The sequence below is a fragment of the Brachyistius frenatus genome, unplaced genomic scaffold (assembly GCF_029030835.1).
Source record: "Brachyistius frenatus isolate BFR_SWC_R1_liver_20210118 unplaced genomic scaffold, ASM2903083v1 Contig_64, whole genome shotgun sequence".
Taxonomy (NCBI): domain Eukaryota; kingdom Metazoa; phylum Chordata; class Actinopteri; family Embiotocidae; genus Brachyistius; species Brachyistius frenatus.
The window spans coordinates 1,610,489-1,637,054 of NW_027210663.1; the positions used below are offsets into that span (position 1 = coordinate 1,610,489).

General features: G+C 40.7%; 1 protein-coding gene across 2 annotated transcripts in view; it reads left to right on the forward strand.

The window, feature by feature from the left end:
- Positions 1 to 7,982: 7,982 nt before the first annotated feature.
- The window catches only part of rimbp2b (RIMS binding protein 2b), a 66,444-nt gene continuing 47,860 nt past the window's right edge, over positions 7,983 to 26,566 (forward strand). For both annotated transcript variants that reach the window (XM_069706736.1, XM_069706732.1), the window contains exon 1: positions 7,983 to 8,101. The gene's annotated coding sequence lies outside the window, so the exon portion shown is untranslated. The remainder of the gene's footprint in view (positions 8,102 to 26,566) is intronic.

The window sequence follows — 26,566 nt, forward strand, 5'->3', positions numbered from 1 at the left end:
ACCCTGCTGCTTGTTTCACACTCACAGCCCTCTGCCCTTGTGTGCATTTCTTGAGAGATGGATCAGCCTGTTTTGAGCTGTTCTGCACAGGAGTGCAGGTTTGACAGCGCAGAGAGGAGCCAGAGGACATAAGACATCATTTGCATGCAGTAAGGATTCCTTGACATATTTTTGTGTTGTTTCAGCTTCTTGACCTGATGGAAAACATCCTGCAGCATGTTCAAAGGACACTTCAGTTACAACAGAAGAAGCTGTAGGTTTAATGACTGTGTGTGATATTTGTAAGGGTTGATGTTGGCTCTGGTTGTCACTGCTATGTCTGTCAGATGTTTTCTCGAGATTCTACATGCAGAGGAGAGGGGTTAGTTTTAAGGCACTAGGGTTACTAAAGTTATGCCAATGAACTCATGATATGAACACTAATTGGAGAACAGCTGTCATCTGAAATTGATCAATTTGCTTGAATAGGTTTTTTTTTCAGATTATCCATCAACGTTGTCTGTCAGTAGACTATTATCAATACCAGGCTGATAACGTATGATTGGCTTGTTTTATTTGAACAAACTAATGGCTGTGTGTGTGTAAAGTATGAATTCATACCGTGCTTTGATATGTAAAAGGTGTAAGTGTTTTTTGTATTTTGTGCCAATGGCTTCAGAACTCAGTTTGCATTGCCACAAAAACCTATAGGTGGCAGTCATGAGAGCAGAAAGCTGCACAGACAGTCAAGGCTGAGCTGTGATTTTCACTGTGGGAAAACATGTTGTCTGTGTGTCTGCGTGTGTGCGTGTGTACGCACAGGTATGGCTGTTTCCGCTGCCTCACAAGGTCACTCATTTGAAGCGCTTCCATAATTAGGGCTGTCAGTCTCACACCTCGGGTATGAGAGAGTACTCTGACGCCAAACTCCCATTCATACCGTAGCTCCTCCTGCCTACCTTGACAAGCAGGCATGGCCATTCATCATTTTGCTGGTTATCCCTGAGCTGCCGGCAGGTGACTTTTATCTTCACTATGCACAGGAGACAAGTATTCATATTTCTAACTCAAATGTGTTTGCTCTCCAATGAGTTGATAGCGTGAGAGGATGTGGTGGGGTGGTGTAGTGGTGGTGGGTGTGCTAGGAGGGAGTAAGACAGCTTCTGAAAAAAAAAATTGAATCCAGCCCTGGGCCAAGTAACATTTGCATATGCACCAAATGGGAGGGTTTACCGCATTAGGAGTTCAAGTTTGCCTTAGGTTTCTGGGGGGCTTAGGTGCTCAGTGGTCGCAGTGATTTGTGGGTATGTGGGTGGGAGAGGTGGTTGTTGAAAACTATGCATTTTCACATCATTTTGGACTATTATCATTACATTATTTAGCAGAAAACATTGTATGCCATGAAAAAATAATAATCACAAAAACACTGGTTAAACAAGGCTTATAATGAATGGCTCTGAACTGCAGATTTCTAATTCTCCTAGTCCACACTCAAAATAGTTTCTTTCATTTGGCTGTGAAAAAACACTTGGGTACGGTGCCCAAGTATAATAATGTTAAGGAAAACCCTTTATACATACATACACATGGCTCAGAAAAGTACTGTTTGTAAATTCACAGCTAACTGACTTTATACCATATGGATGCCATTTGGTATTTGCACAAGAGACAAAAATACTAGATTTTATGAGTCTGATAACTGATGTAATTTTTGTCTTTTTTTTTTTTAATAGAAAACTGTTCCTGTATTCTTCATAAATCTAAATATGCAATAAAAAAAATTGTGACCGATATTTTCCCGAGCAAGACATTTATTTTGCTCTACTAATTTTTTTGGTTTTCGTTTTTGCTTGGAGTAACACAAGCAAAGTCCAATATTTACTTTATTTTTTCTCCTGTTTTTGGTCTCCAGCAACTCTTAATGGAAATATCTGTCTGTGGAATTTCTAAATGCTCCACAGTCTTCACGAGCTAGCCGCTAACTTTGTCTGTCTGCTGTTGTGCTGGGCAGGTGGTGTTTATTTATTAAGTTTTTGAAAACAGCGACCAGCATTGTAAATACAGAAATAAGATTGATGAGACCACCGAGAAAGAACCAAAACAGTAAAGTTGTGGGTCGTACGACCCAAACATTTAGTTTAAGATGCTAAAATGGTCAGTAGAGGTGAGAGGAACTGTGGAGTTGGATGATAAGTCTCAGTTGTTTTGTCACTGCAAGTTGCTCCTTTTGCGTACAAGTGCACATTTGTTCTGCAAATGTAACATGATTAGTTGGAGCACCTCAAAATTAGAAAAATAAACTTGTCAGTACTCTTCAGGGGATAATTCTTGTGAGGGAGAAAGTACTTATAAATGATCTCAAGCACATGTTTGGCATTTCTGTTGACATGTGTTGGACTTTGTGCACTACAGACATAAATCCTCACGTGCTAACACAATAGGCTACCTTTTAGGGGACACAACTAAATTCATATTTTTCCTCATGGTGTTGTGTGTAACTTGGTTGTCCAGTTAAATTGACAAAAGAATGCAGCAGTGTCTCATGTATGTGTAGTGTGTGCGGTGTTTGGTGGATTTGTTGAATAGTAAAAGTAATATGAAGAATTGTGTCAGAGGAGCACATTAAAGAGAAATAGGCTGAGGTGCTGAACATGGCTGCTCAGTGGAGGATGTAGTAGTGTGCGAAGAGCATGGCTCAGCATGGTCCTGAGTGACTGAGGCTAGGGTGTAGTAACAGCTGGAACTGTGCTGCTGCTGGCGCCTAGATGTGGCCTGGATAAGGCACGTGACCCTGCCTCAGTGTGAGGCATTAGTGATATGAACAGCAGGGTCCACGGCCGCTGTTACATAACACCATCTTCATAGGGAAATCTCTGTAAAGATGGCTCCGGGAGACTCTGTGACAGCAGAGTGAAAGTGCATTATCATCGTCGGCAACCCCATCACTTGCTCTAATTGTTGCACTGTCCCGTGCATGAAAAGCAGGCGTATGCCTCTTGTTTGTTCTCGGGGTATTTTCATGTGATGACAGATTTATATCGATGTTTTGTACTCTATAAGCCTCGACACTAGATCCGCTCTAAACACAGTCAGTGTTTTTGTGCACATGTTCTTTTGTGTATCTCTGTGTTGCATATGTCTTTACACGTGTGCAAGTGTTACAGTCTGTTTCTTGACATATGTGCATTTGTATGTTTACATACAGCACATGATTGTGTTACACCATAGATCCCGCAACTCAAATGTAATGTAAGTAGATATGTTGTGCCAGCTGTCGTCATCTTGGCAGATTGACTGACTGCTGTGGTGTGGACTGGCTGCTGACACCGCTGGAGGTCAGAGGAGGGTAGCCTGTAATCACGTCAGGAATCTGACTACATTCATAATTGATTGTTCCTGTAGTTGATCAGGATTGTACGCTCAGTTGGATGGACAACGCTGCTCTGGTGCGAATGGCACGTTATCAGATCCCCTAGAAGTTAGCTGTGGTTTGTTGTTTGAGTGCTGCAGCTTCAGTTTATAAATGTGTCCTAATGCTCATTATTACGGTGACATTTTCACAGTCAAGGCTGAAGGCCCTACTCTGGTGGTGCAAAGCTTATGCCAAAAAAAAAAAATCAGTGTTACTATGGATATTGACTGTCTTTATAGCAATTACTACAAAGAGTAATGATATTTGCTTCAGAAAGTATTCACTTCCTCACTTTTTGCACCTTATAGTGTTTTTAATTTAATTTTAAATGAATAATATTAGCCCTTTTACCCATTGATCCACATTCAATTACCCAAAATAGTTTTAGAAATCTTTAGAAATGACAATAATTTCCATAAATATTTAGAACCTAAATTTATTACTTTGTGGAAACCCCTTTGGCTGCTGTTACAACTTTGAGTCTTCTTGGGTAAGTCGCTATAAGAATACCTGGATTTGGGTAGATTATCCCACTCTTCCTGACAGATCCCGTCAAGCTTCATCAGATCGGATGAAAAGCGCCTATGAACTCCCATCTTCACCGATGTTCTGTGTGGTTTACGTCACTGGGCTTTCACTGGGGCACTCGAAGACTGGCACAGACTTTTCCCGAATCCAATCCACTCTTATCTTGGCTGTATGGTGTCACGCAGAGGTGAACCGTCGCCCCAGTCTCTGCTCGCTACACCCTCTGTATTTGGCTGTATTCACCTTTCAATTCAGCACTCCTGTCCTAGTGCTTGCCCCTGAGAAGCACCTCCATATCATGATGTTACCACCGCCTTGTTTTTAGCTGGGTGATGAGCAGTGCCTGGTGTTTCCCAGACATAGTGCCTTGGACTTCCTACCAAATTCAGTTTTAACTCATCAGATTAGACAATCTTTTTCCTCGTGTTCTCAGAGTACCTCAAATGCTGTTAGGCAAACTCCAACCAGCCTATCATGTGCCTTTTACATGTCTAAAAACTTTTTTTTTTTTTTTTTTAATTACCAGAAAACCAAAGGAAAAAGAAATACAACTGATATGTTAAATAATGCAATAATCCAAATAAAGGTCCAGTTTAGCAGTTAAGCTCAGGAAAAGAAGCACTCAGAAGAAAAACACCTTTCTTTCACTCTAGCAGGATTTTAGTTAGCACTAGTCTTGGCTAACAAAACTACAAAGCATATAAATGAAACACATGTGAAAGATTGCCGTGTGTCTGTGTGTGCTGTCACTTAGTCTGTGTTTGTGGTCAGCTGAGGTGGAGGGCTGTTTGGATCCGTTTTGAAAGGTAGACAATCATGACTAAGGGCGGGGATGCCGGGGATGATTATGTGGATCTTGCCAAAATCCACAGGGAGTGATGATTATTTGTCAGGATTTGCTTTGTAATAAAAAAGCTTATCTCTAAAGGTTCAATCTCAGTCTCTGTCTGTCTCTGCCTTTCTGTTCATAGGTTTTGCTTGCTGTGTGTGCTGTCCATGCTGTGCTGAGACTTTCTTTAAAAATCAAGATTGTGTTCAGTTTCATGTTAAAGGATAATTTAACCTAAAGTTTCTGAATTATTACCTTTGGATATAGATCCAAAGAGCCCTGCTCTTTCTGGTTTATTTAGCATGTAGCTGAAAACAGCAGGCTACAAAAGCAGGATATTGTGATGTCTGAAGTGGTTGTTGAACAACATGTCCAATGTCCACGCCCTTTACACAGACACACTCCACTCTGTGTATTGTCCATTGTGTTGGAGGTTAATTGCTCACTCTTTGATAACATATTATTGGCAGGCAGTGCTACAGACACACTGTGCCAATCAGTTCAAGGCACACTTGCTGTTTCTCCACCACTTTTAACACTGATAATGATTAATTGGATGCTAATGTGCTCCGGAGGTAATGCTTTGTTTTTATGTGGGTATGTAATTGATTCTAATGTCCCGATCAAGTGGAATTTCACAGCAGATTACTAAAAGAAAAGAAGCTTGGCTGTGCAGTAGCTTCCACAATACAGTGATTCCCTTTTTGCTGTGATTCATTTTTGTTAACTTTATGATAGGGTACGCTACATTATTCTGTATTATAGATCTCTGTGGGGTCGGTAAGCTTGCTGTCCAATCCACTGCCTCCATGCTGGCCCATCAATGAACAGGGGCACAGGATAATTGCATGAAGAAGCTGTAATAAGGTGGATTGAATTAGCTCTGCCCTGACTAAAATGAATTAAAGAGGTCGTCATGACATGCAGACTCCTAAACTGACTCATTATACCTGCTCAGCCAAATATATCATATTATACTTTATTATCTTAGATAATGTTGAAAGTCTGGGTCTGGGACTAACACACAACATGAGTATGTGCAAATGGCTGCATGCTGGAATAATAGTCAGGGTTGTATTCTGCTTAATTAGAAATGTCTGAATGTAATATTCATAACGTAAATGAAAACAGAGAGCTCACTCTCAGAATGACAATTAACAGTAATAAACAAATGTTGATTACGCTGATGCTTTGTACATGATTGAAGAGTCATTTACACCGTGATGATGAAATGTTCTTGAACGTTACCAATCAAAAAATTGTGGCCATAAATTTGGGACTGCTCGATTAATCTGTTCGATGATTTAATGTGAATTAATCTACAGCTATTTTGAAAATCACTCCTTTTTTTTTAAAGGAGTTCCAGCTTCTTACTAGTGAAAATTTATATCATGTTAAGTTGATTTTTTTTTTTTACAGTGTTGGACTGAACAAAACAAACAACTTGTTACCATCGTTTTAGAAAGTAGTTGATAATTACAGCTGTAATTTTTTTCTAAACGCATTCTGAAAAACACTGGGATTGATACAGTTCGTGGCCCATTTGACAAACAAGTGTTTGTTTGAAAGTGTCTGCTGCTCAGATTTAAACACATTATGTTTTGGTTTTTTTCTGGCAATTGCTATGGTTTGAGGAAGTTTATACATCAGTGTGTGAATGGCAGCAGATCAGAGAGAGGAGTGTCCGAGCACCTATGAAAGTTGAGATGAATGGAGGGACTACGTGGCTCTAAGTGCCGTGCCCCCTGGCAGAGGTCCGGGGCAGGACAGAGACAGCCTCTGTCCAGATGTCTGTTTGTGTTATGGAGGTTCTAGCACTGCCTCCTGCCATGAGAAACAAACACTAATTGCCCATTGGCCCCGGGTTGGAGATGTGCAGCTGGGGACATGTGGCTAAAAATAGCCCTGCTTGTTCCCATGAGTGGCGAGCACACGGCACCATAGCATTAGTATTCATCACTAAAGCATGGCATGGACAAAAAAGGTCATCTCCTGGCCATGGCCACAAATGTCAGGGTGGGGTACAAAGCGGCACCGACGCAGGGTGGTGAACTGTGAGCGGCACCTCAGCCTTCAACCCCATATGGACCAACCTACTGAACCATTGCCCTCTGTCTGAGGACTTGCAGGAAAATGGCACATGGTGAGTGTCATGGCATCCTGTGTTTTGTTCGTAGGTCAGCAGCATCCATGTTTGTTCCATGAAGTCTTTAGCTCCATGCGGTGATGGCCTTCCATGCTTGAGTCGAGTTACAGCTCTCCCTCTATGACACAAAAGCAGCATCTGGTTCCACCTGACTGGAGCCATGAATATTTTAATAGGGGGCATTATTATTTCCAGCCAGCTCCACTAGCTTGGCAATAACAAGCAGTTTAGGTAGTGCTATCAGCGTTGCCGGTTAAGTGATTGAACATGGAGAGAGGATGTTATTTTACCTTGCTGGCATCTTATACTTTTGTGGGTTTGTAAGTATCTGGTTGAATGAGTGCTGAAGCGTTATTTTTCATCGATACACTCGGTTCACATGTTGCATGGTTGTCTGCAGGTCTTGGACTGTAAGTTAACACACCTGTGTAAAACATCTGGGTGACGAGAATAACACAATATTATACAAATCAGGTCATATTATGTGACATGCAGAGATTAACAAGAAAATCCCATGAGGACTTTTTTTTTTTAATATATATATAAAGCACATTATAAAAACATTCTTCTTATATTTTTATTGTGTGATTTTGTTTTGTTTTGTTTGGTTTCACCTCACACCAGTGCCTCTATTTTCCCTGTGACGAAACTTTAGTCAAGTGGAGTGTTCAAAGTATGCTGAAAGCAGCAGGTGGGCAGGTAGTTGCTTTATTCTCTGTATTGTCAAAGTGAATCTGTGAAGATCAATGAACGCAGAACACATTCTGCTTGCACTGTGTGAGCGTAGCTGTTATCTGTTTTCCCACTCAGACCTCCCGCTGGCTCTGAGCGGCCACTCACCTACACTTGCAGATAGACTGCGGACAGATTTCATCACCAGTGGGACGCAGCAGCAATGGGGAAGGGTTATTTGAAATACAGTGAGATAGCCAGAAACTGCACAATCAAGTTGTAAAACTTCCATTGCTATTGTGAAAACTCATCATTGTGTAAAGATTTTCTTCCTTAAGGAAAGGCACTTTTTATTAATTTATATTGTTGACTGCAGCCTTGTGTTCTCTTCTGCCCCCTGCCACCCCTACAGCTGAGAAATGAAGTTTTACCCCTCCAGCGTTTGGACAGCGTTTGTCTTCTAGAGGACAACAGCAGAGCTCTGCCACTCAGCCCAGACACCCTGAGCCACCAGAGGCTGCAGCAGAAGTTACTGGTGAGTTCTCTGTGTGAAAGGGAGATAAAGGCTTGTTGATGCTGGGCTTGGCACGGCCCATTAAGGGCAGTTGAAGACTGCAGCGGAGGCATTTGCTGTCAGCAGTTTCAGGCTTCCATGTTCGTCTCCCTGCTATGGATTGTGAACTTGTGAACCATGAGTAATATTTCCTCCAGTTGTTGGTTTAATTTTGAAATGAGCTCTGCTGACTTGTGCTTGTGTTCGTTTAGAATTGTTATTGAAGCTAATTGGGGTCAAAGTGGCTCCTTTCTTGGTGTTTCATGACCACTGACCACCCGTGTTGGGGAAGAGTCAGGAGACAATGCTTCTTTACTTAGACCTGTGCATTCACCTCCTCCCTGTCCAAAGAAAAGATCAAGCCTGCAGGATGCTGTTGGCATATTGGCCTGTTGAATTCTTCTCATGAATAATTAGCTTGAGAGGTCATTTCTATCTGTTTTATTTATTGTCAGTGATAATGAGCATTTGAACATCAGTTATGTGTTGGAGATTGCAGGAAAGATGTTTCTAGAGGAAGTGAGGATAGTAATAAGAGCTATACTGTAATTACAGTGAAATCACGGCAAGGCAAATAGATTGTCCTACATTAGTACTCATCAAGGTCTCAGGTTCACTGTGTTTCAGCGGTGGTAGTTTTAATGATTACACATTTGTTTACTGATATTCACCACTAAGATACAATGTAAAGTAAAATGATAAGGATCCTGTAGGTGCTGCTTTTCACTACAGTGTATTGACACCTTGTCTTGTTTTACTTCTTTTATAATATTAGCAAATGCCATTTTTGCATGAATCATATTCGAAATCAGACAATGACAAATGAGGCGAGAACGTGAGGTTTATCCCACGGCTGATTTTTGCCCCAAGGCCCACTTCTGATTTAATTTGGCCCTGCTGCTTATCTGATAAAGCATATCAGTTGTTCTCAGTTAATAATTTATTGTTTATTCAAAAACATTTGAATACAATAAAATGTGAATTTCAGAGAATTGATATCAAAGTTCTGGTTTGGTGCCTTCTGTCATCACAGTGTATACTGGTGCTACTACAGAGTATCAGAAACATCTACTGGGATTTACAATCTTTAAATGACAATGTTTAAATGGCATATCGTTATGTAACCATCTGGTTTAAGTACTGTCGTACCTGTTGACTGATTTCTCCTGTATCGAAGAGACCCAGCAACCATGTTGTTGAAAATGCTGTGGACAGTAAACAGCAGGTTTTCCAGAGCGAAGCTGGCTTCATCTTCCTCAAGCTTCCTTCAGGCTGCGATCTCACAGCGGAGGCTGCTTGTAATTCCCCCGGCTTCCCCTGACAACTGTGGTTCAATATGAATGAGCTCCATCGATTAGACCTCAGTGTGGTGCTTGCGCAAAGGGAATGAGTCGTGTGTGTGTGTGTGTGTGTGTGTGTGTGTGTGTGTGTGTGTGTGTGTGTGTGTGTGTGTGTGTGTGTGTGTGTGTGTGTGTGTGTGTGTGTGTGTGTGCGTGCGTGTGCGTGTGCATGCATGGGGCTGCTGGCTTCCTCTACTGTGTCTCCTCAGCACTTACCAGACTGTTTTCGCGGAGGGCGATGTTATGGGTGACATCTTTTGGCTGAACTGAAGCTTTGTTATTAACAGCTTCTTCCTGCGTGTTGATGAACAATGTCACTGATATTTCCTTGTGATATGACGGGGTTCAGGAATCATACTGACAGTAATAGTAACATAAGAAACTAACGAATGTGTTGTCTATATCAAATTTCTCCTGCCATTTTTCCTGATTTTGGTTTGGTGGGTACAAACACAAATAAACACAGATATATTCTCAGACAGCTTTCACAACCCTCAAACCGTCCTGTCTCACACACGGAGAGTGTGGCCTTCTTGTGTTTAAGTCCGCCAGCTGTAATCTATAGAGGTGCGAGGTTAGCACTATGGACTGATTGTTTACATAATGAGGGTGGTGTGAACTTTATTTTTAAACTCTCTGCCTGCTTGTGACAGGGCTACTTGATAATTAGCTTGTCAACATTTCTTAAGGGCTCGCCTGCCATTTCAGTCATGTGCATCATAATGTTTAAAGCAACCAAATGTGAACAATGACATTTAAAATGGTTTTTTTTTATATAAAATATATTTGTAAAAATCATTAAAGATATTCCAACACTTATGTGTAAAGGACATCTATTGTGCATTTCCCTGCATGCATGTACATACCAGACAGATTGTTTAATGTGAAATATGGAGGTTTCTTTTGGAATTACTTGGCTTTCTTCTGAACCCGAATTCATTCTATCTTGTGATAATTATCTATGAGCAAGGTCTGGTGACACAAAAGTCCTTCCCTTGTTCCTGCGGTGGTTGCTTTTGAAGTCAACATGAATCCTATCATGTCATTAGTTGGTGTTTTGCACCGCTCAGTCAACAGAGAAATGGACTGGGAGGGACAGGGGTATTGGTGAAGGGGTGGGTGGGTTGGAGGCGGTGTTGTTAGTTCCCTCAAGTGGAAAAAGAGCCGATTATGAGTCCTGAAAGATTTCCGTAGCATCAGTAATTACCAATACTGCATGGTCCTGTGTAAGACTGAGTGTAGTGATAATGAAAAACTGACAGAGCATGAGGCACTTCTTCAACAAGCTCCATTAGCCTGCAGCTCTGTTATCTTATGATGGAGATGCAATCAACAAACCGCAGATGCATCCTGGTAAAGGTATCTTCCTGGGAAACACAGCTGTCTGCAGTCATTACATCTTTCTGTCTTACATCTTTCAGTCTTACAGCATGTGTGTTTTCTTCAGAGAAAACTTGATGAAAGTGTCATTTTTTTCCCATTGCCCTAGAGATTTTTCTACCCTTTTTTTGTGGCTTTGTTGCTAGTCCTCTTTTAGGCTTGCAGATTTGTGCTGAAGAGGGAATTTCACAGACACTGAGTTATCGTTATTATTCTGCAAGTGTTGACAATAATAAAACGTTTTCCTCTGTTATAGCACTTTATAGTGTGCAGAAGTTTTTGAGATCAATGTAAGTGGCAGAAGAAATAAGCCATTCTCTGTCTTTACTCACTTTCCTTCCTATAAAATATGCATCTACAGTTTTGGAAATTGCAGTCATAGAAATATAATGCAGTTGAGGTGTTGTCTACTGTTTCAATTACATGTAGATAAGATACAGCACAGTACTTCATATTTTGAGTAGGAGCCTTCTCAAACTGTGTGGATTTGTTAATACAGAACAGTCATTTTCAACCAGTGAGCTAGTTTTGTACCCTTTTTAAAATGAACTATTGTGAAATTTTCTGACAGCTGTTGTCAAGAATGCAAAAGCAGCAGGCAACAAAGCATAGATGTAGCCCAGCCATAATACTGCACCTATTTTCCTCCAAACCCTGTCTTTGAAAAACACAGTTTCATATAATCTTGACTGAACAGTGGCGTCTGGGGCTAAAAGTGACGGTTATCTAATAATGTAAAATTTTGTCTCAGTGTAGAACATGCACAGAAGAGTCATTACATGAGTTATATGACACAGTAATGTCTTTTATACAGCTATATCTGGCTAAATTAACCATAAAAAGTGACCGGTCATACCAGACCAAGCAATGTTTTATCTGCCAAACCTCTGACTGTAATAAACTGAGCTAAGATGCTTTTTATTGCACAAATAGTCACCTTTTTGTTTGGTAGAAGAAGAGCGTGTTATTTGTTTTTTTTCTAAGTAACAGAGTGTTGCTTGAAATTGTCTTTAGAAACCAGTGGGAATGGCCTCAGAGGTCAGATGCCTGTCTACTTGATAAGTCAGTCCTCACCCATGCTTTCCTCCTGCTCTGTTGCAGGGTAAACTTGTGAGATAATTGACAGGCTTTGCAGGGTGTTAGAAAACAAACATGTGCATACATCAAAAGCTGATCGAAGCGAGCATTTAACGCTGTTTAAAGTGGAGAAAATTCACAGATTTACTGCCTGATGCAGCAGTGTGATGTTTTGGAAAGCACTAAGGCAAAATGTGCCACTTGCATATTGATAAGTGATCTGCCTCTGGGAGTATCTCATTGTCTGAGCTGAGATGAAAAGGGGCAAGATTTATTGGAATGTGAACAGTTTCCTCTTGTTTAACTCCTGCCCTCATAACCATTGTTGAGTGTGAAGAGGCCTGCAGTCAGACCTGCGGGTTTATTTGAGCTGTGCTTTGTTTGATGGTCAAGTGAATCATAAGGCCAGGGCACATTAAGATGATGATCAAAATCATGTGCCACATAGACTGGAAATAAACAATGACTTTGCAGTATAGATGTAATCTAAAAAACAAAACAAAAACAAAAATATTCTGTCGTGCCAACTTAATGCCTCGTGTAGTCTCTTCGCACCAACGTTAATGCCAGATTTATCATTTATTCATACATATTGATATTCAGAGAACATAAACATCTCACAGAAAGTGCTGAGAATCAATTCTCCTCTTGCTATGAGATGACAATACTTACCACTGAGACACTGTGCTGCACCAAATTTAATGAATACTATACCATGAAAAGCTGATGCTGCTCAAACTCCATGCTTCTGTATTTCTTTATTTCTTGTGCCACACAATCTGCATTTATTACCTCACAACTCTCACAAACACAGGCTGAGGTTCCTGTAGGAGAGGATGTTACATGGAACAAACAGGTGTATGTGGTTTTGTCATTTATTTTCATATGTGAGCATCATAGATGTTTGTGAATGTATGGTTGTGTATGTATTGATGTGGGAGGCCCCTGCGCTGGGGGCCAACCTCATGTTTACATCACTTGTAATGAAATTAGAGCCGCGTGGCGCCCACACTACAGGCCTCCACTGATCCTCTAATTCAATTACTCCCCTTATTAACGCTCAGATGCTGCTGGCTGACCCAGGACCGCACGCTGCTTTTGCTACACACCATTTACTCAGCAGCCCTTTCTGCTTCTCCAGTGGACTGACTAGTTATCATTGTCTTACTGATGCACAGGGGTCATCCAGATTTCTCCCTCATATACCAGTTTGTTTATTCATGAAGTCTCTTCTTCAGTGATAGCAAATACAGCAAAAGAGGGAGTAGTTTGCAATCTGCAACATTTATAGGAAACTACAGTAGGATTAGAGCATCAGGATCTTTTTTTTCTGTTGCTTCTACGTTGCCATGTTTCTTTCACATCTATTCTTGTTACATCTGCAAAGATTATTTATATTATCAACAACTATAATTTAGTGATTGTTTATTTCTGATATGTCAATAAGAAAGAGATAGCTAATGCTGAGAAGTGCAGGACTAGGATATGGGCTAAATTTGATCTTTAATACCGTTTTACAAGTCTTCACCTGATTTGTTGGGTGGTGCAGGATATCGTTTGACTAATGTTACACTGGTGTGATTTTTGCCTCATGATCCAATACTGAGGTCTGGCAAATGATAACTTGAAAATGATGGTCATTATTTAATGAATACAAAAAAATAGTTCTTTATTTTTACCCCTCCAAGGAATCAATAACTAAACAATTCTATTTATCTCAAATTCAAAAGTAAATTCAAAAGTGTTGATGAATGTGTCGTGCTTCTTTTGCTTTAGAAATGATTTCAAACTGTTATTAATACATTTTTGTTTGATAATCAAATATATTTTTAGCTCTAATCAGTGCAGAGAAATTTACTGTCATTTATAAGCAGTAAACATGGCTCTTAATCCTGTGTTATTTCTTGATTGAGATACAAGCCTCGAATGTAAGACAGTGTTGCTATTGGAACAGGGCCCATTGCTTCTCTGCTGTAACAGGTCTGTGAGGAGCTGACGGCATGACTTAACACACAGGGTGTCGGGTGCCAGCGTGACAAGTGCACACACACACACAAACATACATACGCAGCACTGCATGTAGTCAGTGGTTTTTACCCTATCAGATAACAGTACACTTATGATGCTGAGATAATGTTTATCACGGCCTGATCAGCAATAGTAGAAAGTCCTTCCCAGTCTCCTCCAGGGTCAGCTGTTTCTGAGCCTGCTGACACCAGCCACCTTCATCTACTGCCTGGCCTGTCATGATAGCCCTGAGCATTACCATCCCACTACTCTTTTTATTCATTCAGCAGCGGTGTATTACCACGAAGGAAAAAAAACAAACAACCATACAGATTTGTGATAACATGCCGGTACAGCAATGTTAAATAAAGCCTGTGGAATAAAAATACATGTAGATCTGATAGTATGTCATTACGCTGAACTAAAAGGGTGTATGTTAAAAATAGCAGCAGAAACATTGCTTCATATCACAGATTAAACGTTGGGGGAAGTATCTGAAGTTAAGCCAGTTAATGGGTTTATCACAGGTTTGCAGAATCCCCTGTCTTTTGACCCGCTTGAGTGCATGCATGATACAATGAGGGTAAATCATCTCGTGGCCATATTCAGGATTTCAAAGCTAAATCTCTGCCAAGTTTCTCAATCTCCAGCCACTGCATTGAGCTTATTAAATTTTCAATCTCCTACAGGCTATCTTTCTCGCCTCGCAGGATGAATGTGCCCTTTTAATAATGTAACCGGTTTTAACAAGATAGTAAAATGTTCATCTAACTTTCATAAACTCTGTTAGCAAAGTGACAAATTCATATGATGGCAGGAATCACTTTGGCAGTCCCTCAGTTTTAGCACTGAGAACACAGTCATTTTGATGGAGTTCTGTGTAGGCTGGAGTGTTGTTCCAAAGTCTACAGCCGCCTGCGGGGAAAGGCTGAGGTTCTTGCTGTGTCACCCCTGTGGCTCTGAAGTAGAGGTTAGTCATGATATAGGAGATTTAGATTGGCCTTCTGGTAACTGATAGTGCTCCATTGAACACTCCCCTTCTCCTCTGCCTCATCTATAATGTACAAGACTTACACAGGGCTAAACCCTGGAAACGCAGACTTTCAGACGCAGCATTTGCCACATGATGGCTTTTGTAAATCTATTTAATGCTGATGAGCTCTGTTTGTTTTTACACTCTTCAGTACAGTATGTGGTTCAGTGACATCAGTTGTACTGGGATAGGGTCGGGCGGCGTGAATGCAAAATCTGCTAGCTCCTTTAGTTTAGTGTCTGTGTGTGCTTCACCCTCTCAGGCGTTGTTGAAGTAATTTGACCTTCATAGGGAGATTAAAATATGTAACAGGCGAGCATTGATTTTTGGATTGGCCGCTGGTATTTATGGACTCAGTCAGTGCATAAATATTGATACTTGCTCTCCTAAAGAAAGATTTGACTTTGTGTATTGGTGTGTTTGTTCACTCATGCGCCAATTGAGATAAAGGAAAAGGTATGAAAAGATAGTGCTTGATTAAAAAAAAAATACTTAATTGGTAGCACATGTGTTTTGGTAACCTAAATCTGCTTGTGACCCAGCAGCAGCTTAATAAGGTCATTCCTATTATGTGGTGGCTAATTACAATGCCTGTTATTGAAATCCCCAAGCTGCACTGTCAAGTAACAGAGCAGTTTAAAGGGACAGTTCATACCTAAACACAATGACAACTTGTATTTTCCTTTAACCCACAGTACTTAATTTAGATGCTTTTGGGCATCCTTTGTCATGTTAATCGTCTGGCTCCATGTCCCTTAGTTGGTCCATTCTTTATATAAATATCTCCACAACTGTTGGATGTAGATGGCATTTGGTAGAGCTATTCTCGGTCTGCAGATGGCGAATTCTCATGACTTTGAAGACATCCTGACTTATTCTTGAGCACCACCATAATGTGTCTTTAGGAGAGTGTCTAAATAAGTATTGGATGGATAATCATGGAATCTGCACAGACATTCAGGCTTCCCTTAGTTTGCAGGGTAATAACTTGGGTGATCGGTCATCTAGACCATTAACAGGACAAGCTACAGAAAACTTTAAAGCCAGTAAACCTCAGCGTGTTAGCATTGCCTTTAAGATCATATTAACAGTTTAAGATTGTTATGCTTAAAGCAGTACTGTTGTTTTGTACAGCTTCATATCGTTGCCTAGGGAGATACAAATGCTTAAATCCAATATTTCTCACAGATTGTTTGTTGTTTTTTCAGCAACAGCACAACAAACATGACCTCGTTGTTCTCTTCTTTGCTGCGCAAGCTGTATGCTGAGTCCATTTGACCCAAACTGTTTTCATTTATCCATTCTGGTCTTTATTTGATTTCTTTGACATTTTCTGCCATTATTAGAGAGTTGACAGTAGTGACTGTAAATTATAACTTGAGAGAAGAGATACGACAGGATTCCCCCTCCAGAATTAAACAGAGCTGGTCATATATGTTATATATAGATTAAGTATACATAATGGTAGAAACTCAAAAAATATAAGTATAGTACGTGCTGTTGCATTTGTCTTGTCCTCAGTGCTTTTATTATTCTATTCTCTTTAATTATTTGACTCTTTTTTTTTTCTTTTTTTTTCAAAGGTATGCCTATTGGTTGACCATGTTAGGTCCTTTGTTTTGAAATCTTTGTAAGTCATCAGTAAGTGGGTGACTGTGCTCAGTCTAGTGCCCCTTAATTAGATTGGTGCTGGGGTGAAATTAAAGGCCAACGATGGCCACCAGCATTTCTCGTATGATAAGCCGGCCAGTCACAGTGTCAGAGGAGTTGCGATGAGCTGTGTCTGGAGTGTTGTTATTGTATCCCTCTATAACCCTCCCCTGCTCCCTCGAATTGCTCCATTGTCTCAGTCGGGAGTGCTTGTTCATCAGAGCATTCAGTGGTCAGGCGTCTTTTTCTCTGAGCTGGTTGTTGACTGTAAAGTTCAGACTCCTGCCTCTTGCTGCATTTGAGATACTGTCCCTTTTGAGGTTTCATTGTTAGTAGGTACTTTGGGATAAATGTGAGGGGCAAGTGGTCCTGACAGGCCAACTTGGGCTGACTCATATTACTGACATGACTTTTTGTCCAATGAGTTCAAATGAAAAAGGTTGTTTTCTGGGTCTTTTACTTAGATTGCATCTCTCTCCTTCTTCTTCTCCTTCTCTTTTTTTTTTCTTCCACTTGATGTCTTGGATATCACACAGCTTTCCAGTGAAATGAGAACCAGCTTGGGAAAGCCCTGTCAGATTGGCGATTAGAGCAAAATCAGAGTGAATAAACAGCCTGTATTTTCTATTTTATTGGCATCCAAAAAGATAGCAAGGAGCCATTTTCACACCCCTAAAACTGCATATAACCGTATTCTGCAAGCTTAGAGTCTGACTGAGGTTTCACAGGGCAAAATATGGGATTGAGCCAATTACTAGGGACTAAATATTCAACTATTTGCACTCTCTTAGAGAAGAAGAGCTAACCAAAGTGTCAGGGAGCTAAACACTTTTTCTTTACCACATGTAAAAAAATTTCCCCTCGGGGATTAATAAAGTATATAAAGTATATACCTACCTACCTACCTAGTTGTTATGCTGGCCTTGAGTTCATATTAATTTACCGTTAAACTCTTTGCTTATCAGTTAGAGTCTGTGATGGTGTGTTATTGGGCGGCTGTATCTCTGGCAGGCAGTAATTTAATCAGCAGGGTTGGATAGCAGCATGGACTTCAGCTGAACTTCAGGATCGGGTTGCAGACTTATGCTGCGGTTTCAGAAGTCTGTGAAGAGAGGTCCGTCTACCTCGGCAGCTACGCGACTGTCCAGAGAGACTTGTGGAGCCCAAAAGCTATCGCTGATTACCTGCTCGTGGTTTGGATATGAGGGAACTAGTCTTTAAGGCTTGTACCGTCTCTGTGTGGGAGAAGGTAAGGCCAGGCTACAGAGATCGAATCATCTTTTTACAGAATGGGTGAGAACATTTAGGAGGTAAGGTGACGGTTCAGGCAGCTGTCTGTTTGATATGTTTACATTGGAACAAGGAGCCTGTCTGTGTCAGTCATCTGACATGTTCAAGTGCCGCTTTACCTAATTTCCTCTTTTCAGATCTGGATTTGGTAATCAAGTTGGTTTTATCTGTTTGCTGTGAAAAATAGTCAATTCGTATTCAGTTGTAATCTTTACACAGAGCCTTCGAGAAATGGTGTAAGATAGCTCCAACTCCTTCCAGTCCGTTAGGAATTTTCTTAACATCTCTGGAAGTGTGTTTAAACAAGCATCATCAGTTTATTACATTATGAAACAAGTCACAATGGGGCAGATTTTTCCAGCAGACACTGGATTTATTGTTGAACTTTCAGGGGGCATGATGATGTCACTTTGCTGGCTTTGAGGATAAATGTTTTGTATTTTATTCACTTTGGTTTCAATCATTATATTATCTATTTTGTATGACCGTTAAATGTAAAGAAATCGATATTAGACAAAGAATAACATCAAATCCTTACATTAGAGATGCTAGGACCAGACTAAATTTACGTGTTTGCTTAATTGACTTGAACAATTTTGTTGAAATTGTTTGCAATTATTCTCTGTCAATCAACTGCTCCGCTAATCGTTTTGGCTCTAAGTATGAACATTTAAGATTTTTTTTTTTTACTGAATTTGTATTGAAGAATATTCTTTGTTTACCCAACACTCTACACCATTTTAAAACCGAGTGAGCCGCAGCAGTGTGTCTTCATTACAGTAACATGATCACAATGGAAAGTCACTCATTGTTATTCAAACATTTAGGCTTTGGCCCAACCCAACAGTGTCTGATGCTCTGATCATTCAGTGGGCTACATTTGGGCTGCTGTGCTGACCTGGTGTTGTGTAACACAGTGTTCCTATGCTGGGATGACTATGCTATCATGGGAGTCCTTTACCGGTGTTTGTTTATTTTCTGTGGTGGATTTTTATCCCTGGTATAGTGCTGGGTGTCTGGTGTTTCCTTGCTGCATTGCTGCCATAAGCACTGTCTTCGACTTAAAGAATGCCTCTCCCCTCTTTCTCTCTCTGCAATGATGATGACTCACACTCCAACACGCCCTGCAGAAATCTTCTCTCATGCACCCGACAGAGAGAGAGAGAGACACACACACAGAGAAAGAGAGACACAGAGAGAGAGAGAGAGAGACACACACACAGTTAAGTGTGGCTCTAACACACACAATACCTGTTCTTCTTTTCATGTGTCCAGATCTACCTGCTCCATCTGTGTGTTTACAAAGATACCTGGACTCATCAGTATTCCCTTTGGTTTCCTGCAGGGTGGAAATGCAGCTGGAGTTTTTGCCCTGCTAAACCCTTGAATGCATTTATTTGGGCAACTTATTCTGCAACCAATGTGCTTCAGTAGTGCATTTACATTCATCAGATGCATTTAGTAGCTTTAAAAGGGGGAAGTAAAACCTTTAAATAAAGCAGCCTTTATTTTAGCAGTTGAGTGTCCAGTCAAAGCATTAGCAAACTTTGCATTCATAAAGAGATGGGTGAAAAGGTGCCATTTATAGGTTGTCCTCGTGATCCTCTCACCGTAGGCTGCCCTCCAGTGTGCGAGTTAACATTGTGTGACATTTGCAGTGATGCTGAAGTCCAGCCTGCACGTGCTGCAGTGCCGTAGGTCCGCTGCCCTCAGGCTTCTGCTACTCTGGAAATAGAAAAAGAGCAAAGAGACCGAGCGTGATTAATGACCATATATGTGCAGCAGAAAACACAACAGGCCCGTCTGCCGCCATTTCCTATCACATGGCCCCACAGGCTGAGAATTACATAACAGATCTGCAAAGTTGCTCATGCTGATTCTTAATTGCTTCAGTTCATTTATTGTATGTGAATGTGGCTGCATGGCCTTGTGCGATGCCCGCGTGTCAGGTGGGATCACAGTCATAGTGAGATGTGAGTGGTTTACCCGACAACGGGTCGCTCTCCTCTTATTTACCATGCCCTCTAGTTCAGCTCTCAGGACTGTCTTTGAAAGAAATGTTTTATCTCCCCACCCCCCCCTCATGCCAGTCTGGATTTGCATGGCACTCTGTTTTTTCTATTAAGAATGCGCTATTTTTAGCGCACTGTGTCAAAACACGGCTGTCTCATCCTGTGTATGTATGTGTTCACTGAAATAACTTCCCTTCCCCAGAAGGCTTGAGTGGTCTCTTCAGCTACATGTGCTGAAGTCCCGTTTGCTGTGCTTCACATTGCATGCAGAACCATTACGCAACTGTGTGCATCAGCCGCGGGGCCACCGGGCCAGAATGGCAGCCAGCTACCAATCACTCTGCCTCTCATCTTACCTTTCTCTAATGTTTTCATCTCTTTCTCTGTCGCTCTGTTTTTGGTCCTTTCTCAGTCCATATTTTTCAAGGTAAAGAATGCACGGTGCACTGATTTGTTTGCACGTACAATATTGCAGCAGTGTATGTTTTAGGGAGTTGGTTAAAGCTGTGTATTGCAACTGGCACACAGCATTTTTCTCTCTCTTGGTGTATGGGAGTGTGAAGGCGGGTCAGTCGGGGCCAGTGAAAGGAGAAAGGATGATCTGTCCTTTGTTGTCAGTGGGGTTCCTGTGTGCTCTGGCTCATCTTAATGCAAAGTAGAAGCTTGTATTTTAAGACCCCTGAACGGACATAGTTGGCAATACTGCACAAATTGTTTGATCTGCCGTATTGCACAGTGCTCTTGGCAGGTTTAACAGGGCCTTGAATGTGCCTTGAATTCCTAATTTGGCAAACTACTGATATTCATATAGTGTAACATGCTGATCATTATACTTATCAAAGACACACTGTGACCGGAAATTCCCAGTTAGATTGCATTTGTATGTCTTTTGTGTGACTAAGGAATTAGGAGAGTTGTGTTTAAGAAGTCTGTTCTCTAGGCTCATAGTTGTACATTATTGTAGTAAGATTCTTGAATTGGTTTGAATAATACAAATACTGAAAAAGCAAATCCATTGTGGAAGAAGTGAAAGTACACAAATGTTAGCCGTATAACGTTGTGTCAGAAGTATGGAGATATCATAAGAATATTTGCTTTCAAAAATTATTAAATGATTGCTTAAAGGAGCTGTGTGTAGGATTTAGCCAGTGTTTAGTTTGTCCATTCTGGGCTATTATAAAAAAAAATGTAGCTTGTGAACATGTAAGGCTACACTAGGCAGCAGTTTAAGAGCAAGTTCTGGTTTTCTGGGTACAGCCAGACTAGATATTTGCCCCTGTTTCCGGTCGTTGTGCTAATCGAAGCTAATGGGTTGTAACTTTATATTTAATGGACAGATATGATTGTGGTGTCCATCTTCTCATCTCAATGTCAGCAAGAAAGCAAAAAGGCGTATTTTCTGATGATGTTGAGAAATTCCTGTAAGTTGTAAGAGCAGTAATTTAGTGAAAGTAGTAAATATCAACTTACACCATGTTCTATGCAATTTCCTGCAAATTGACCAACACGCATTGAAGTTGCAGAAAATAATCTTCCACAAATTAAAATCACATTATGTTACGTTCAAATCCTCTCAGTGTATTGAGAGTGTCTAATGTGACATCTGAACCGCAGATATCATCATTTAGCTGAAGACTATTAAGGTGGTAAATGAGCCTTTTAAAGACATTTGAAGTGGTTCAGAGTATTAATTGAATGAATAGGGATATCAGAGAAGTTGTGTTGACCTTCTCGCTCTCTGTCACACAAAAACGCACACACACACACACACACACACACACACACACACACACACACACACACACACACACACACACGCACGCAGAAAGTCTTATGCTATTCCGTCTGTGGCTTTATTTTCAAAGAAAGATTTTTTTTTTTTAAAGGAGACATTCTTTAAGACACTTTTGATGTGACATAATATTCCCTGTGGAGAGACGAGAATCACATTGAAGTTTTGCACCAACTTGTAGCTCTAAAACCTTTTGCAAAGCAGCGTTACATCAGTTTCAGATAAAAACTCTTGCCTTGCCAGCACAAATGTCATGGTGACTGTCGAAAGCAGTGCGACATTTACTCAAGTGTTCTCCGTGGTCCTGCGTCACAGAAATGATACAACATGGCTTATTTTGCAGTGTGTAATTACCACCTGTACTGGACTTTACTGAAATAGAAGTGACCATCAAACGCTGTACATTGGGATATTTGTTACTGTATCCTATCAAACCAGTAAATACACGCGGTAGTGAGTAGTGAGTTCCAGTGAGCCTTCAACTCTTGGATGAGTTCTAATGTTGGCTCTGATCCCTCCAAACAGCCATCACACATCCCCCTGCTGATTGGAGGCAGCAAACATTGATGGCTTTATAGTGGTGTCCTTTCCAATAACCGCATACACAGACACACACAGCTACTGGTGCAAACACACACACACACACACACACACACACACACACACACACACACACACACACACACACACACACACACACACACACACACACACACACACACACACACACACACACACACACACACACACACACACACACACACACACACACACACACACACACGCGATGCCCGCAGTCATGTTCACTCTGTCCAGCGATCTGGAGGTGTGTGGTGTCACATGTTGTGGCTATTGGTACAGTTTCACATTGAACTGAGATGACCTGGATTTTTTTCTTATGCTGTTTGTTGAACAGAACAATAACTTCTCATATTAACTTCCCGTCATATGAAAAATAATTGCAGTGGAGTGAATTAGACTTGGGAAAACAGAAACACTTGTTAGGGCCATTATTATGGCAGTAAAACTATTCGAGACTCTCTCTGTCTTCTACCCACCGGTCTGTTTTGAACCCATCTGAGTCCAATTTTCCAACACAAAAAGCCAAATTAGAGTTTTATTTTGTCTCGCCGTATTCTTAAATTGGAGTTTACAGTGAACGAAATGGAGAGTCCAGTGATTGACATGTTGGAGTGTTGTTTTTCTGATGTTTATCCACTCCCCTGTGTGAAGGAATCAAAGCCCTGACAGCCCCGCTCTGATTCCTGGATGAGGACCAGCGAACGTATTGACAATTGAGCTTCGTGCAGCAGCAACCATCTACTCCAAGCTCTTGTTTATATGCTAATGCTGGACTCACTCCTGCATAACAGACGTGTTTTCTGTTATCCTGTTGGTCGTGCACAGCAAGCTTTATATAAATCTGACCTCCTAGTCAGTTTGACAAAAATGTCCCCTGTGATGATCTTTTTTGTCGAGAGCCTGTGTGAGATCAGGATACCTTGTACAATTTAGTTTAGCAGCAAAGGTCTGCTGATTACAAAATGTATCCTCTCTGTGGGGCCACAGGCCGAAACAAAATTAGTTTCAGATTTGCAGTCCTCATTTACCCCAGAGTTTCAGGGCTCTCTGCTGTAGAAATTAATAATTTGTTTTCAATTGAGCCTCAGCAGGGCCACCAACTAATTTGTTCCAGGCTACTTGGCTGTGTGACCACAGTGTCTGTGCATGTAAATTTGTGTGTATTTTTTCTGATATACTTCCATGTATGTTTCGCTCGATTCATTAAATTCCTAGAGCTTTAATGTTGCTGTCAAATAAATTCAAGGTATGAACGTTCACATCACCTCAGAATGAATTGCAATAACCTGGCTGTAGTGTGTGGGGGTATAGATTTTCTTTTAAGGTGCAGTTTTTGTCACCAACTATAAATTAGACTATAAATTTAACTTTACTCTGCATAGCTCACCAGTTACATTGATGTTGTTAAAAAAAAAAAAAATTATTTGACATATTTTGGAAAACAATATTGTCCTGTAATTTGGACAGTTTGACAATTAGAATAAAAATAATTAAGAATCAATAAAAAAATAAATAAAAAAAAAAAAAAACTGGAACCGGGCTGATATATCCGCTGGTGGATGTTAGTGGGCAACATTGGCCTATCACAAAAAAAAAATCCGTATCAGCGTTTACGTTGTCTGATATGAAAATCTTTTTTACAGAGGATAATACAGAAAAAAAATGCTTGGGGTATTTTATTTTATTTATTTTTTTTATGTGTGATTATGTATAAAGTTTATACACAATTAGATATACAGTTTATTAAAAAATAATATTTGTGTCGATATCAGAAGATTTTTACCCCTAATATCTGCATCAGCCCCAAAAATGCAGTATCAGTCGGGCTCTAAAGAAACATAACAAAAACTATGTTTGTTTATTTGGCACCAAATCCAAATATACCACCCTTCTATGTAAACAAATTTGAAATAATAGGGGAACTCTCTCCCTAACCCCGAAAAAGAGAAAACTGGTAAACAGTAATCCAAAAGAGTAAATTGTCAAAATTGGAACCAGACACCTCATTCTATCAAACACAAGACAGTTCTCATTTCAGAATGTAATTTATTTTAAACAGTGTGATAAAAAACGTTTGTGACCACTAGTGAAGATACTTCTATGATGCATTTGTTTCAATTTAATACCCTTTTTTAAAATTTATTTACAAATGATAATATCGGCCTAAATTAGAATAAAAGGTTTCATCTTTGAAAAATGTACTTGAACTTCTTCTGTTTGTTGTTTGCCTCCCTTTTGCTTTAATAATAGCAGAACTCGAGCTGCATGCAAGTTTGTGCAAAACCTATAATCTCAGCGTGATCTGCCTCTATTCCAAATAGCTTCTTGTGATTTGAGGAATGTTTGTTTGGCTTTTTCAGTCTTGAAGTGCCCCTTAAATGTTCAGTAGGGTTGAGTTCATGTGACTGTGACGGAAAATCCATGACAGTCAGCACGCCTTAGTCTTCTTTGGTCTCCTTCTGGTGTGTTTGGGATCATTATCGTGTTTCAGTATAAAACCAAAGACGCAAACAGCATGCTAGTATGATGTCTCTGAAAAATACACGGCTTCTTGGTCAGGGTGGGGCCGACTCATTACAGATGTCCAACTCCAGAGGAGCAAAACAACCCCAGACTTCAATATTCTCATCAATATGAGTTTCATACACTGCATTATCATCCTCTCTCCCATCTGTCTCCTGACATACACACTTCTGTTACTCATCATCAGATCACATTTTTGTTTGTACTTAGTTCGTGATCACACATCTGCAGAAGTAATGACATTCATGACATTCCCAGCCTCACCTGTACTTGCCAATCAGTGTCAATTAGAAAATGCTTGCAGGCTAGCACACAAAAATGAGATGAAGAGTTCAAAGTGTTTGGCACCACTCAAGGCTGTGGGCTCTTCTTCCCAGATCTACAGTTAACCTACAAATTGTACTGCAAACATGAAGGTAATAATAGAGCTGAATTGAATTAGTGCCTATCCATTGCTGACATTATTTTGTTTTTCCATCTGACCACTTGTATGATTTGGCATTTGAATCCAGTGGGCAGCAGGTCCTCTGTTCACTGCTCAGGTTTGACCAGTAATTGGCAGTGATGGTTAGAGATTGTCTGTCTCTGCTGCGATTGTGCCAGACTCCTGTGGGGTGAGAAGCTCACTCTTTATTTCCTCCTGGGCACCACCTGTCTCCCATTACTGGACACAGGAGCTCCTCATCCGCAACCTAATGTGAAAACTCTGCACATCACAGTCTGTCTGGTTCTGCTAAGGCCAAAAGCCAAGTCTGACATCTCCCAATAATCGATTCATAGACAGGCAGTCTTTCTAACTTGCATGTTTACAAGCAAATGATCCTCTCGACTCTTAACACGTACGACTTTATTCCTCTCTTTTCTCCCCTTTCCCCTTGCATTAAAGACCCATTCATGGACATCATGGTGGGTCCAGACTCACAGCAGCTTTTGGCAGACATTGACGATTGTGGTGAGGGCAGGGAGGTTAGAGCCTGGTGCTGTTAGTAAGAGCAAGGATCTGCTCAGCCAAGTGAATTTAATAGAAACCAGTGTCAAAGCGTGTATGCCAGCTCTTGGCTGTTTAATGGCAGCATTGTACAAACTACATTTTGCCAACATGAAGTTTGTCTCCCTTTGACAAAGCATATAAAAGTTAAGTTGTACTCATTATATTGTTTTCACAACTCGGAGAGCAAACTAATTGGTCACCAGCTGCTGCGATGTAGTTAATGAATAGAAAGGCAATGGAGAGCTTTTCCCTGCATCCAGTATAGCTCCTCCCTGCAGGATGGAGCAGCATATGTCTGTGGCTCTGGCACAGGATCAAAGCGGGAGACGAGCCACCTCAGCTGGTGACATCACCTTTGCCCATAACAGCCATAGCGTTCACTGTATGGGGCAGGAAGATGGTTAAATTAGCAGAAGCCGGTGTAGAATTAACATTTAATAGCTTATCATTACATTCTGTTGAACTGAGCTTTAAAGAAAGGGGATGTACCGTCCAAGGCTGTGCTGGTCAGTGCAGACTGTCGTTCAACGTCTGCTGCACTAATGCTATGAATCACAACATCAACACTGAAGTGTTATTGCTGTCTGATACAGCAGAGCAGAGGTGGTAATGGTAGTGGGTGGAAGAGGGAGTCCCTTTGGTCCTGTGGCTCCTCAATCATTTCACACATTTCAGGTGTAGATGAAATTATTGGCCATAATTGTCAGAGCTGATGATAAACAGTCCTATTTGTTCCAAAAGCAGCAGCAGTTTGGATCTGAAGGATCATT